Source organism: Ciconia boyciana, chromosome 2 (genome assembly GCF_034638445.1).
Source record: "Ciconia boyciana chromosome 2, ASM3463844v1, whole genome shotgun sequence".
Taxonomy (NCBI): Eukaryota; Metazoa; Chordata; class Aves; order Ciconiiformes; family Ciconiidae; genus Ciconia; species Ciconia boyciana.
The window spans coordinates 156767121-156782769 of NC_132935.1; positions in this window are offsets into that span (position 1 = coordinate 156767121).

Consider the following 15649-nt stretch of genomic DNA (forward strand, 5'->3'; position numbering starts at 1 on the left):
ACCAAAATTTATTGTCATTCCTTTAATAGCGGTGTGGTAACCAAAATTAAATCAATTTGATGAAGATAATTAGGTTCCCATCTCCATCACCACACGCTTAGTACAATTAGGTGGAATGAGCTTTGCCTGCTAGCAATATGATACTGTTAGCACAGACTAAACTACTTCAACAGCATCAGCCAGGAAACACTTGCTGAAACAACTATTATTCAAATTAGAAACTGCTGGTTCATCAGAATCTGAGTACTTCCAGGAGTCTCCATACCACACGCACAGGTCCTGGGCAGAGCTCACAGGCGGAGGCTAGCAGAGATCTCCCCTAGAGCGGAGGGCATCATTTTAGGACCTTGCCTGGGCTCTTGGACATGCACAGTCGGGTCCTGAACCTCCCTCGGGAGCCTCCTCCTGTTCCTGTGGGGCTGCGGAGATGGTGCCCACCCCCGGGGCACTGCTCGTCCCTCCCTGCTGAGCCATGACCAGCCGTCACAGTGAGCGTGGTCGGTGGCGTTCCAGTGATCCTGCTCGCTGTGTCTGAGCCAGGTGTGGGAGGATGCTGCGGCGAAACTCTGCAGGGAGGTTTGGGGGCAGGAAGGCGGCTGCTTCCAGCAGGGATGAGGCTGGGGAGCTGGATCCTATCCAGGCATTAGCCTCTCCCACCAGCTGGGATGTTTGCAGACTCCACACCCCACGTCTCCATATGTCGACCCCTAAGCACAATTATTTTTCTCAGTGAGAGGCCTTTGTATCAGCTTGGTACTGAGCAGGGAAAGCAAATTAAATCTTTGCAGAATAAGAAAACCTTCTTCCAGCTCTGAACTGACTGGGCTCAGCACTTCTCTGTTCATCAGCTTCATAGGCAGAATATATTAGTGCCCATGCTAATCAAATAATGGGAAACCTGATTTGTTAACGTACTCATTAACAAGCAGTCAAACTGCATTTCCAGTTTTCTGAAAAACAAACTATTCCATTCGTGAATATTCAGCTGATATTCATTTAATTTATTCCGAATGTTTTAAAACTTCAGTAATAGCATGGATTTTAGCAGAAATGACACATATCTTTGCAGTGCAGACCTTCAGCTACACAATAACTGTTGCCAGTACTTTGAAACAGAGGTAAAGATTAAGTGACTTAGGAACCTAAGACTGATATTTGGTCAAAGCTTTTGAAAACTGCTTTCAAAGTTTCACTCCCCATCTTTTAATAAACAAGGTATTTTGTCCCTGACATTATCCTGCCACTTGGAAATAAAAGTCTCTTTATTTCCTCAGATTTTAAAATCCTACACAGTATCCATATCTTAAAAGCCACCTTTCCAACAGAAAATTATTTATTACAACATTTTAATGCAATTTCTCTCTTCAGATTTTCAAAAAGACCCTTTACAGAGTCATAGTCCTGCATGATGTAGGACATTTGACGTAGGTTTTCCAACAGCATCCATTAACATCATAGTGAGAAGGATTTTATAGATGCAGGAAAGAGAGGCCCAGAGAAGCTACTTCCCTAAAATTAAAGCTATTTTATGTCCTTTTCTCTTCCAGGTGTGTCCCCCTTTCTTGCACTCAGAGTCCTCCTTAGGCACGTTTTGGACAAATGCAACCTATGTCTCCATGTCTGAAATTTCCAGCAGAGCAGGTCTGGCTTCTGCAGAGAGATTTTGAGGTCAAGCTAATGGAAACTGGTGGGAGAGGAAGATGAGGAGAAAGGAAAACAGCAGGCCTAGGACAGACAGCGCAGTGATCCACACCAATCCCCCCCAGTGACAGTGGTGGAAATGGGCCCCACATCTCCCGATCTGCAGGTTGGGACTGTAGGCAGAAGATCATATTGGTCCTTGTAGAACTGAACCTCCTAGATCCCTCTCCTGTCTTCACAAAGGACAATGGATGACTCCTCTCATGATGCATATAATGAACAAATTAATATAATAAAAATCCATCTAAAGCTATGAAATATGATGACATCATATCTGCATCAAGAAGGTCCTGCTGCTGGAGGCTGGGACAGTACTTATTTTATAATGAGAAATATCACTCGTCTGCTTGTCCTGCTTGTCCTGTTCTTACACTCTTCTCTAAGGGCATCCATTATCTGTCATCAAAAACAAACAGTGGGGTAATTGGAGGAGTGCTGGCCCAATAAAGTCATTCTGTAATGTTTTTACATTAATCTTATGGATCAGGACCAAAGCAGGTATCCCCTTGGGCTTATTCCGGCTTGTTTTGTGGTTCTCATAATAATTAGACCTTGCAAGACCTTGAGGCTGTTGCTCTGAGGTTTTTTCCAGGTGGAGCTACTGGTCTGTGGTGCAAGCAGAAGATAACCTCAACCAGAAGCTGAAGAGCACAGTCTACGTGCAAGGCACTAGGCATATCCGCCGTAAGTACATCAGGAATGAAGGCTGTAAAACAATTAGACCCCAACAAGGTGATAGAAATCTCAAAGAAGAAACTACATGAATTATTCCTGTGCTTAATCACAGTCTCTGGTATTCTCAGAGGAAATACTATGATGAATAAGCAGAGCAAATGATCAAAATTCTTGTGTAATGAGCCCTGTGTTAATTGCCCCACTGTCCATTGAAACACAAAAGGTACTAATGAAGCACGCAGTCTCATCATCCCCAGACTGACTTTCGTTAGGCCTCTGTCTAAAAGCTGTGTATCCAGGAGAAACCATGGGATACAGGGAACTCCAGAAGAGGGACTCATCTCTTATCTGGAAGTGAAATGTCCTTCACTGGGACCTGACTCAAAACGGGCCGTATCAGCTAAACTGGACTGTTAGCACACTGTCGGCTAACGGCCAGGAGTATGAAAAAATCCTCAATTCTTTCCCACATGAAAAAGTGGTGCACAATGCCCTCAACCCCTCCCCAGCCATCACTCCCTTACCACCTTATATGCCACCGATGTTCAAGATTTCACAGCAGCAGAAGGGATAAAGGCTGGATTTTTTTCTCTCAGTGGGACACGTCATTATCACTGAAGCGCTGGGAGAGTTTTTGCTGGCTGTCAGACTATGGGATTTAGGAGATACCCATCCTACTGAGTAAATTAGCTGTAACGCAGACACACACCCCGCCATGTGAAGCTCACCAGGATTACCACAACCAAAGACCAAGGCAGGCGAGGGGCATGTGCCTTCAGAGCAGAGGTTGGGCAACAGAGTGGTTCTGGCAATGCTGAGCATTTGCTATTTATTCACCATGCAGGGGAGGGGAAGGGGGGCATCTGGAGTTTCTCTGGACCTGCGTGAAGGTTACTTTGATCATCTGAAATGAAGCTCACTCTGACCTGACTGAGATGTCTTTAATAAACCAATTGTTATTTTGACACGGCACCTCTGGTTCTCCAGCCAAATGCCCCAAAACACACAACAAAACCTTTGTACTTTTCCCACATCGTGGATTCAAGCTGCAGCAAGAGCTCGCAGTGGGGGGGAGGACACAGAAGGCAGATGTGGCCAGCCTGTGCATACACCAGGTCGTGGGACGGACGTACCAAACCCATCCCCTCAACCCATGCTGCACTGGAATTGGGTCTGGAGGAGCTGCCTTGAAAGACTCGGCTGTCTGCTGTTAGTTGGCAACAGGCAGTAACAACAGTTATCCTTCCCCCTGCCTCTAAAACACTTTGAGATCCCTAGATGAAAAGGTACTTCAACTGCAAAGTATTTTGGCTTATAAAGTATTTAAGGCACATCAGTCTGACTCACAGAACTCATTTCAAACAAATGAACAACTCTTGAAAATATTTTATGGACATTATTTCCTCTCCAGCTGAACTTCATCTCTTGAATTTAGTCTTATGTTATGGTCTGATTATTCTCAGAAAGAATTAAATTGGAGGAGGGAAGAAATGAAGGTATTCCCTGGAAATCCTTTCATTTTATTAAAGCCTCTGTTATTGCTTGTGTTGTGTTTGTCCAAACCACTTGTCAAGATTTCATTACCCCAATTTAAAACAGCAGCACTATGTCTAAATGTGGTTATGACTGAAAATGAAGGTACTCTGCAATATTCCCGGAGAGAGTAGAGCACGCTGCTTTTCTGGGCTAAGCTTTGAGAAAATAGGTTACAGATAACATGCACGTTCATCCATCAAATATCACGCTACAAAGCAGTGCTAATGTGCTAAAGGAGAATTTACAGCCCCAAAACATTAGTGAGTCAGATAGAAGTTACCCTTTTTAAGCCAGAAATGACCAACACTAATCAGTACAGAATTGATCAAACGCTATTGATCATTAAGGGCCAAGAGTGAGCCTGGCCCTCTACGAAATTAATTAGCAGCAGCAACTTCTCCAAAAGAGCTTGTAAAGAAAGACTCAGTAAGAAATCAGCCCCAAAATGCACTGGGCCAACAAGTCACACCACCTACCAGTCGACATTGCTGGGCACAGACCACATGGGAAAAGGAGGCTTGGGCTTCAAGGGGCTGAGAAAGAAGGGTACAGCCCAGCTTACTACTAGACAGGAGTGGAGCATGCACAAAAACTGAAATATTTAAGAACAAATGACAAGCTGTCTGCCCAGAGCCAGCTTTCAGGAGCAGTGGTCTGCACCTTTGACCACTTGCTTGAGATCTGCAACAGGGAGGCTCGAGCAAAGCCTGTCACCTTGGGGTGATGGCCATGGGCTGGGCAGAGCTGTGGTGGCCCCACACCAGCTCCTGGACAACACACATGGAAATACCACACTATGAACTTCATCATGGTCTAGCTCTATGCTCTAAGAGGGTCTTATGCCACTGTTGTTATCACTGTATGAGATGTTGCACAAGAAGTTTTGGAACTCAAAAATTGGGAAAATAACATTTCAGATAAATGTTTTGAAAAGCCCCATTAGCTACAGCCGGTGTCCAGTCTGAAATAAAAAGATTTCTGCACATTTTTCAAAACATACTAGATATTCATACTTGACCTCTGCAGGCCAAGGCTTATGTTTCTTTAATAATCACATGCTTCAAGACAAACATTTATCTTAGATTTGACAGACATGTACACAAAGTTAAACTAGTGCTTGGGATGATGCATATTTCAGTGTTGTTATTCATCTCCAGCAACTATGTGTCCTTGGTATCAATCAAAAGCAAAATTCATGACTGCAATTCTACTGTACCCATGCAGTTCGTCAAGTTTCATTCCCATTCCCCATAATTACTGAACTTGTTGTCATTCTTTCTCTGTAGGAACATATCATCTGTATTAACCACTTACTAGAACTGTATATATAATTATTCCAGTTATTTGAAATATACTGAAAATGTGTGCCAGCACAAAGGCAACTACTGTGAAATTCTGAACAATATACAATATCCAGAGCACAGTCAAGTGTTTCATTCCCACCTAGTGACTTAAATATGCATACTTCTACATTTTGTTCTAGGTTTTGTTATTGAAATTAGCTGGAGCCTGGTGTTGATTTCAATAGGAAACGTTCAAATCCAAAATCACCTGAATTCAGCACTGTCCTCCTACAACAGTAGTTTTGGCCCCAATTCAGAAAGTGAACCCTGTTTAACATGTAGTTAAATTGATGCTTGAATGCTGGTCAATGAAATTGAATAGTTTATGGACTCCTGGTGGCAAAATCATGGGATTTGGATAAAACTAAGAAATAAAATTCTTGGGGAGCAATGAAGGCCAGCTACACCACAAGAGAAGGTGAGCCCTGAGCCAGGGCTGAAGGTCAGAATGGCAGACAGCAATCCCCCTGGTAAGGTCATAGTCCCACCATCCCTGAGCAAGGAAAGTCAAGCAGCTCTGGTGATGGAAACCAGGGACAGCCACAGCACAGCAATTGCTGGGCAAGTCCGTGGTGATGAGACAGGTCCATGGTCAAATCAGGAAGACAAGTCTTTGGGTCAGGTCAAGTACGGATCAAGGGTGAGGGACTAAGCTTAATGCAATTCCTGACCCAATGGGTGCATCACTTATGGATCAGCTTCTTATAGCTCGTTCTCACACAGCTTTCTCACAACTTAGCCGTTTTCAGAGACACCCCATCTAAAGTTACCTCGGCACCATACCCAAGCCGTCCCTGAGCAGCCGGACGCTGGGGGTGCAGGAAGAGGCACCTATTACACAGCCGCTGGACTGGGCTCCAGTGGTCGTGATCACTGTGTCTGTAAACACAGCTGGGGGGTGGGAAGAGCTACACCCACTCTTTTTTATAATAGACTGATGTTCAGAAATGGGCACTTGGAGATGGACATCCAATGGAGGACATGTACCATGTGCCTCTGGCCACCCTCCCCAGGCCCTGCCAGCGCACTCTGATTCCCACCTCCCTACACCCAGCTGCAAAGTTGGGTGGTTTCAAACAGCATCATCCTTATAAAACAAAAGGTCAAAATATTGCTCACCCTCAGTGCGAAGTATTACCCATCCTCTCTTCTCTGCCTGAAACCAGGAAGGGGAACGGCTCGGTCCTGCCCAGCACAAGCATTTCTAGCACAAGCTGCGTCACCATTTAAACCCTCGTCCACTCGGTGTCCAGGAGAGACAGGAATGGAGGCTTCATCCTGGAAGGCAACAGAGGTTCATAGATACCCTCTAGCAACCAGCCACGGCCCCGTCTATTGGACTTTAAAAGCGTGACTTTCTGAGGGCTGAAAAGCTATTTACAAGTGACTCTTTATGATCTACTAGCTTACATGTTTCTCTTTCTAGGAGCTTTGCATGATTTGCCAGTTAGAGGAGCACAAAATAGGCCTAATGACTGTATTCCAAGCTTTCTAAGGCATTTCTAAGGTCTGTAATCTATAAAGAATATACGATAGCTTAGGTTAATAGCATAAAGTGGCTGCCACTTAGCCTGGGACTAAGTTGTGATAAACACAGACCCAGCTCACATTGAAGAAAATAAGTATATGAAGGTTGGAAAAAAGGAAATAATTATAGGCAGATATTTTGCTTTTTTAACCACTTCCCTTATGCTAGGAAAACCATGATAGCTGATAGCTTCCTATACTTCAGAACTGCCATTTTGTTGAATATATATATTTTGCTATAATGGAAAGAGGTGTAAAAATACAAGAGGCTTTTAAATTTAACTTTGTGATTTTGCAAATGTTTCATAAAGCCCTCCCAGTTATTCCTCACTTGCTAGGAACAACATGCCAACTTAAATCTCTGCATATATACCTACGGAGTCTATGTGGGAATTTATCTCCCATGACATTTGGCTTCCACAAGCCACGCGCTCAGTGTAAGCTGGACGTAGTTACCTATCGCCATCATGCCACCTCCTTTTTGGAGGGAGGGAGGTGAGATGAGCTCTCTCCATTAACACAGCACCGGCACAACCCCTCGCTGGCACATGCTGTCAGCCCAGGCAAGGTCCCAGGCACCCAGCACCAGACCAGAGGCATCCTGATGCTGGGGACGGTCAGGGGCACGCAGAGAACACCCAGCAGAAAGGCACAGGCAGCAACGCAGGCTATTTCTGTGATTACTCCATTGATTGTAACGATTGTTTAAAGCAGGGATTGAAGCGAGCTGCAGGCATGGCAGTGAGCGAGGCAGTGGTACTGCTGGTTACGCTCAGCTGCTGCTCCTCTTGCTGCTAGCTGACCGTTTAGGAGTTTATCCTGTTTAGGGAATTAGATAGCAAGAGCTTGGCAGAGTAGACAGCATGAGACAAAATTGGTCCATAAGTTTACAGGGCAAGATTTAATGAACTCTTAGAGTCCGCGGAGGGTACCAGTGCCTTAGGTGCTAAACATGTTTGTTTATTGCTCCACCAGTTCTCTGTTAGTTAGAGTTTATACATGTTTTGGGCAGCCAAAACAAGTTTTTTGAGGATTTGTTGTTGTTGTTGTAATTCAAGAAAAGGGTTTTTATTGGGAGATTGATTGGGTACCAAAGGCAGTATTGGAAATATTACTGTATCTGTATTAAAGAAATCTTCTCATAAAGTACATGATGCTTTCCAGCTACACGTTGCTTTTACAAGCGCAATTTGGACTATCCGAATATATCTAAGTGTCAGGTTATTTCCTTTCTGAAGGGAAAAATAACAAATTTTTGGCTGGATTGAAAAAGGTGTTTTGGTTGACTTCAAACTCCTCATCTCATTGGGGGATCTTTTTGCTTCTTAGCTGAAAGAATCTAAGACTGCTTACTTTCTTGGAAAAACCACATGTTACTTCAAAGCAATGCAACTTTTCAGGGGTAGAAATTACTTGATAGATTTGCAAACTATGTCGGTCAACCACAACCACAGCATGTAGTTTTGGGTGGCCAAGTGTTTCTCAAAGAAATATTACCTACAAAGACAGAAAAGACAAAGACTTCATGCTGTCCTTGAAATAAATCCTAAATTAGTAACCACAGGGGCCTTGGAGCTGCTTTCACCCATGGGCTTGTGCCGTAACCTCCCAACTGACAATTAAAAAAAACCCTGAAGAAACTTAAGTCAGGTGCTGCTGTGCACTTTGTATAACCGTCATGCCTAGGTAGAGGCTACCTGCAGGCTGTTTTACCTGTTAGCACATTTATAACTGTAATGGTTCCTGTGAAGTGCTCGATTCTAGCCTGTGCCAGCCATAAAGAAAGTCATCAGATGTGTTGGAGTTACCACCTCCTGAAGGACCTTTGGGGTTGTCCCAGCTGTCTCCAGCTGACCCCAGGTGTCCATCTGAGCAAGGCTTTCCTGGTGGAGGGATCTCACCTCACTCCATTATGAACATGTATAGGTAACATTTCTTTGAATGAGGCTCTTCCCATGTAATTCAGGATGGTTTTAGCCAACTACTTTTTGCCTAGAGCCCAAAAGACAGGGGTACATGGCAGGGAGAGAGCCACTATACATTTCCATACAGTCAGGAGTCTTAACTATGCTGGGAACTTGTAGAAAATGTGTCTCTTGAGGGAATTTGAAATTTTAACATGATCCATTCTCCCTGGACAGAGGATTGCCTTTAGGGCAGCCCTGTGCTAAATAGGACCCCTCTTAGTGAGCCCTGTCCAGCCAGGCGGGGGGAGCCGGTGGTGGGGCCAGCACTGCCCCTGGCCATCACCTGGCAGGTTAAGGCTCCCTGCATCTCTGCCGCTCAGCTTCTCAGCCTAGCTGTAGGCACTACCTGTGCGTTTCCAGAAGCTCTCCAGCAGGTATTGCAGGCCATTTTCCCAGGTAGGACTGGCACTGCTGCAGTGACCCAGCATCGGTGAGCAGCGACTGAGCTGGGAGCTCTGAGTCTGACCCTTCCTCGGATTTGCAGCGTGGCCCCGAGCAATGCAGTACCTGCTCCAGACCAATGTTAGCTTGATGCAAGTAAGGACCAAGCCCCTGTATCCACCTGCCAAAATAAAACCGCATTATAGTGAATCTGAGGAGAAAGTTGTGTTCCTGATCTATGAGAAACTAAAGGGTGTAGGAGAGTTGGATTAAACACTTTGACTGGCTAAAACACTTTACTATCTTTAAATATTTAAAAAACAAGCTTAGATTTTTCTTTTCTATGTGCTACAGGTTTTCCATTCCACTCTCTGCCCGCAGTAAGCATCAGCTGCCTTGCACCTGGGTTGATCTGGGCCAGGGAGTCATCTCAGCACCTCATTTCACCAGCCGCTGGTCCCATCACTACCTCATCCCACTGCCACCTTGTCCCACCAGCAGCAGTGGAGGTGCAGCACAAGGCAAGCACCAGCCTGAAGCCCCCGTCCCGTGGACACAGAAAGCAGGGGACACCCTGGGCCTGATGGCTTTCCATGGAGGGTTTGGGCAGAGCCATCCATTGCATGGTGTAAAATTACAGCCAATTAATCAATAGATGTCATTAATATTTCTGGTAGGAGGCAGTCGTATATTGGCGCTAGCTTGCAGTAGCTGCTTGCATTTACTGTCAGCCAGACATCTAGGGGATGTTTTATTCTCCAGGAAGATTCACATTTGGGCACTCAGTGTGCACAATCTCATCCAGACTAGCACATTAAGCCGGAAAACAGCTCATGCCACAAACCTACAGAGTGTAAATCTAGCTCTGAAGAGCAACAGAAGCTAGTGTATAATTCAAATTATACAAAAATGAGAGTTGCAATTATTAAAAAGCAAAAAGCTTTTGTGCCTTTAAAACAGCAAAACCCTGCTTATACTATTACCTTTTTCTAACTGTTGTGGAGGAAAGGTTAATGGAAGAGGACCAGGTGAGCCGGAGGAAGGGAGGCTCTTTTCTTTCCATCAGCGTATCTAAAATCATGCTACATTCATAGTTGTTTAAGATATTTTGTTGATAGCATTTTTCAAAGCAAATTACCACCACTGCCCTGACAGACCAATTATATTCCCTTACAATGTCCTACAGGCACATGAATTATGAACCAAGAGAGTTTTGCCTAACTCCTCAGACAAACTGCACATACGTAATTTTATGTTTGCCTGTATGCGTATCTTGGCGTGCCCTCTGCTGGCATTTATTCCTAACGACACAACGCCGTGTGCTCAAACCTCCCTCGCCGGAAAATACCTGGGGCCTGCAGCTCTGCTCACCCAGGGACAGTTTGTGATAAATGCACGGGATAGGAAATTTCTTGAAAAAGAAGAAAAATAAGGCGGGTGCATTAGCAGCAGAGCTAATGCTTCAGGACAGCTGTGAGATGAGGGCACATCTTGCCTGGATGCTGAAATTGCTCTCGCCAGCCCTAAGGTGGAGGCTCCAGGAAGGGCCGATGGGGTGGCTGGAGGTGGTGGTCCCAAGCGTGCCTACCCAAGGGCTCGTCAACGGGTCTTTGACACGGGTAGGAGAGATAGTTTGGTGGGCACCAGGCACTGACAAACACCATCTTCTGGCACAAATCAATCACATATCTGTTGTCCTGCCATAGCCAGAATGTTTCTTTCATTCTTCCCTGAAGTTTTTACATAGCTTGGTGCTGATTTACCCTTTGAAAATTAGTTAAAAAAAATATTGAAAGATAAATACCAAAAATTAAGAATTCAGCTTTGCGTATTATTTATTAAATTATGCGGTTCTAAGGGCAGTGTCAGAGATTTCCTCATTTAACGTCTTTTAAGTGTATGTAGATTCCTGAAGAATTGCTCTTTTTTAAAGCAATGAGATCCTTCCATTGAAAGGACTAGGGAGCATATGGGCAGGAAACTGCAATCTTTTCCCTGCAGAGCCATTCCTAATGAAGAAGAAAAGACATGTTTTCTTCCCAAAAAAGAAAAAGGATCTGTCTCTGCTCTCAGATACCCCGTGTAAAGCTGATGTTGCTAATGGAGCTACATCAGTATAAAATCAGTGACACAGAGAAGAGATGGGCTCTCTTATGGAGAAAAATGGTGCGGTCCTATAGCAGTGCTCTTGGCACACAGCACATTTTCTCTGTAAAGCCCTAGAACAAGAGTTATTCTCAAGACATCTGCAAAGGGCCGATCACTCAGCAAGCACATGACACTGTCCCGGAGCCTACAGCTTTCTGATGGCCAGAGCTCACCTGCAAGTCTGGCAATTCACTGGTATCTCATGGACCCAAGAAAAAAAGGACATGCCTCAGCACTTCAAAACCCCCCAGCCCAGGTAGTCAGATCCCCTGGGGCAAGGAGCTTCCTTCCACAGCACTTGGGCACTAAAAATCCCATGCTCTAGTTTGTCTTCTAACTGCCCCTCCACAGCTCCCCAGAGAAGGATCCCAACTAGGTCTTCATGCCCCATCACCACTGGTCCCACCTCCCCAAACCAGGGCTGACCCACATTTGCACCAACTGCTGGAGGCCACCCCCAAGACCGATCCCTTTCTTTGCTGTGCCATGGGAAGCATAGGTACCCACAGCCCTGCTCCCCAGAGATGCAGAGCCTGTATTAGAGGCTCCAGCTCACCAGCCACCATCCGAACACATAATAAGGGGTTGTCCCTGCCCAAAAGTTTGCAATGTAAGAGAAGAAAACTAAAAGCATGAGGGAACAGAGGCAGGAGGCAAGCACAGTCGGCAGCAGCACCTTCGCTATCCTTGGGCTGAGCGCTAGGCTATGCTGCCTCTAACCCCAGCTGGGAGAACAACCTACCCACTGTACTTGCAGAGAAATCCCTCCATGATACTCACCAAATATTTTGTGTAAATTACCTAGTTTATCGGCAGTTTCTTCAAGTCAAAAATTGTACATTTGATGGAACTACAAGACTGAAAATCTATGCCTTGATAGGGCTCCACAGAGCTCAGCTGGACTTGCACGATAGTTTGACTCGCAGGACCAAGGTCTGCATCTGCATTTTGACATTGTTTATTTCCAGGAAGAGCTCTGTAACTTGTTGTCAAGACTGTCAGTGTTTAGAGGTCATTTGTTCTGTGGCATCTGGAGAAGAGGAGATAACTTTAAATACTTATAATCGGCTTATTAACAAAGTGGATCGGAAGTTAGATACCATTTCTCCTATGATTTTATACTTGTAAACTTCAGGAAAACAGGTTAGAGGAAAAATCAAAAGGATATTAACTAAAGATCAAGATCAAATTAAGCTGGATTAAAATAGCTCTACATGTTATTGAGTATAACACAAGGTTTTGTTGCAAGGTGGAGTGGACGTCCAGATAAATTAATCTTTGGCCTTCAGTATGGCAAAATAAATACAAAGGCTATTGACAGAGTAGCTTGGTTGCGGCTTCACAGAAGCTGCTTAGGAAAAAGCCTGACATGGACTTGTTCACGTGTTTGGCTTTACCTTTCTCTGCCCCCTCAAGTCACTTTGAGACAGGAAGACACTGAAGGGGGAAAAAAATTCCTTTTTCAGTGAGGAGGAGAGGAGGGTGGAAGGGGACATCTCAGTGGTTATGGCTTTCTAGTGGGACAGCAGAAATATGTTACATTTCAAACACAGTTCTAGGTGGTTCAAGGTAAAAACTCAAACGAGCAGATGAGACTCTTGCAAACACTTGATTGCTGAAGGCTCGCTGAGGCCAACAGCACTGCATGGAGGGATGGGGTTTGGAAGAACCAGAGCATGTTTGGATACTTAAGAGCCCAACAAATAAGATACTTACAGATATATAATATTAAACTTAGTGTTTCTAGAGCACTTGGGGCAATGCACAGCAGTACTGCAAACACAGTTGATATCCTGCTGGGGAGGCCTCATCCGCAGCGAGATTACTAGAATGGATGCTCATCCTTTTGGCAAAGCCTCTTGTAATCAATAATAGAAACCGTGGTGTCTTTGGTAAGGAGAATATTACCCCAATCTTTCTTAAATTTCAGTTATAAAAAACCTTCTAGGTGTTTGGGGAAGTGGGTCTTTTTTTTTAAGACTTAACCTGATTTCTCAACCTGTGAAAACACCAGTCAGGATCTGCCTGAACTGAGACTCGCGCCCACAGCCTCAGCCGAGTCCTCCTCGAATATTCAGGTGCTCCTGCCCCCGGGTATCACTGTGCTGAATCACACCAGCCCCTGCAAAAGAAAACCGGCAAAAAGATGATGTCACCCTCCCTGTCCCACAGCCCGTTCCTCCTCCTCTCTCACAGATGCTGACTTTATGCAGTTTTTTCATCTTCTAACTCCTTCGCTCACCTTAGTGAGTCGAGCCCATCACCTTCACACCCTCTCCTGTGCTTTTCATGCCAGAGCCGACGTGCCCTTCCTTGGGTCCTTGTCTCAGTCCCCTGTGCAGCCACCCGCTGCCACCAGCCCCGGCCCTGCCGCCCCGGCAGAGCTCCTGGGGGACATCGGACACGGTCCTCCTGCAGCACCCCAGGGCCATGTTGTCCATCTCAGCTGGGCAACCTCATTTGCAAACAGCAGCTGAGCTCGTATACTGATGGCACACAAACCCATCTCTCTCCAGACCTTTTCCTTCTACCCACATTCTGGTTGTCCTAATCTCTCCCCACAGATAAACACTCAGCTGATGCTGAAGTAGAGCAGAGCTGCTTCTCTCCAAGCTCTGCCTTGCTCCTAACTCCTTCCCTTTAGTTTAGAGCCCCCTCTGGGCTCTCCTCTTCAGGCCTAAAATTTCTGGGGGTTTTTGTTTAATTATTTTTTGGTTTGGGTTTGGGTTGTTTTGTTCGGTTTTTTTTAACACTGTCTGTGAAGGCTGAATCTTTCCCTGTTTAGCCAAACTAAAATGCCCAGCCTGACAAGTCCCTGGCAATTACAGACTCTCGTTACATTTCCAAACAAGCACTTTTTTACGGTGCCTCATGCTGCCAATACCCTTTGCAAATCCCTCATTACTTTCCTCCACCTTCTCCTGTCCCTGCAGCTCCCACACAACCTGGCGCAGTGCAAAGAGCTGGTGTGAAGAGGTGGAAGGGGAAAGAGGGAAGTTGCTAAGTCTTGAGGAGCCTGAAAAACATGAAGGAGCAGCCTCTGACATCCACGCGCATCTGTGAGCACCCGCTCACTGTCTAGTGGCTTCAGCTGCGGAGTGGGAGCAACGCTTGTCATGCTATGCTTTGCAGGACTTTCAGCCAGTACTCCCTTACTGGCTTTATATGTGGTTAAGGCTTCTATATATTATGATAACAATGATGATATTGGGCAAAATAACCCTAATTTTCTGTACATCATTCTCCAGAATTACCTCTACCTACTTGCCTCTATTCCCAGCAGAGCAAAACTTAAGGGCTTTGGATGGTCTTGCCTGGTGATACTCATATTTTTCTTGTGAGTGCTGCCTTTATGTGGACCACGGCTAATCTCTGCAGAGATATGGCTCTAACTAGCTCTTGGTCTTAAACTTTCCTTTAATGTTCATAGTTGATCTGTTTATAGCTGCTTCTTTTAAGACCTTGCCAGTATGTTTGTCAAAGGAAAATACGTTTGACAAAATAAATCAAATCATTAAAAATAATACTGCAAACACACACCTGCATGAACATAAGGGAGATGCTGCAGTTGAGCAAGAAAAGGAAAAGAAAAAATTCAGGGTTTAAAAGGTGGATAGAGGGGCCCCTTCCAGCCTAGTTATTCTCTAACTGCAGAATCAGACTTTGCTACAAGGGCTGCCATGAAACCCTAAGCACTAGGCACACAGCACCAAGGTTTTAATGTGGGCAAATAATGTCCAAGTATTGAGAGTTTGACTCGATAATCCTTATGGTTCCCTTCCAACTCGAGATATTCTATGATTCTATGATTGAATAGGAAAGAGGCTGTGTAAATCCTTGAAGGCTTTCTTAAAAATGCCTCTCCCCAAAGAGAGGGACTCCTGGTCAACAGAAGTCCTGGGGAGGGATGGTGCACCACCAGTTCTGCAGACAGCTTCCCAGAGCCCCATTTCTTCCACCAGCCTAGTGTAAAAACAGGCTCTTTCCCCCTGATTTCTGCCACCTGGCTCTACTTGGCCTGAGCCACTGTCAAAGGCAAAGCCCTTCACTTTATCTCCATGTGGCACCATCTCTTGCTGGCACAAGAAGTTACGACCAAGTTTCATTTTATGCCATTTCAGACACAGTAACTGGCATTCAAGGTCAAGACCCTGTGCCTGCACCAAAGTAAATAAATGCTGTGCACTTGCTCACTTCAAGGAAGTTGTATTTTCTGGTCAAAAGCCATTTGGAGACAGAAGTCTGTACCCCCTCTCTATCACTGCCTGCTTTTACACTTGTTTTTAGACATAGAAGATCCCCCTTGGTAGCTCATCTGCAGATGGGCATCCAGTAGTGTCCTCAGGTTAAGCACAGGAGAGATCTAACGGT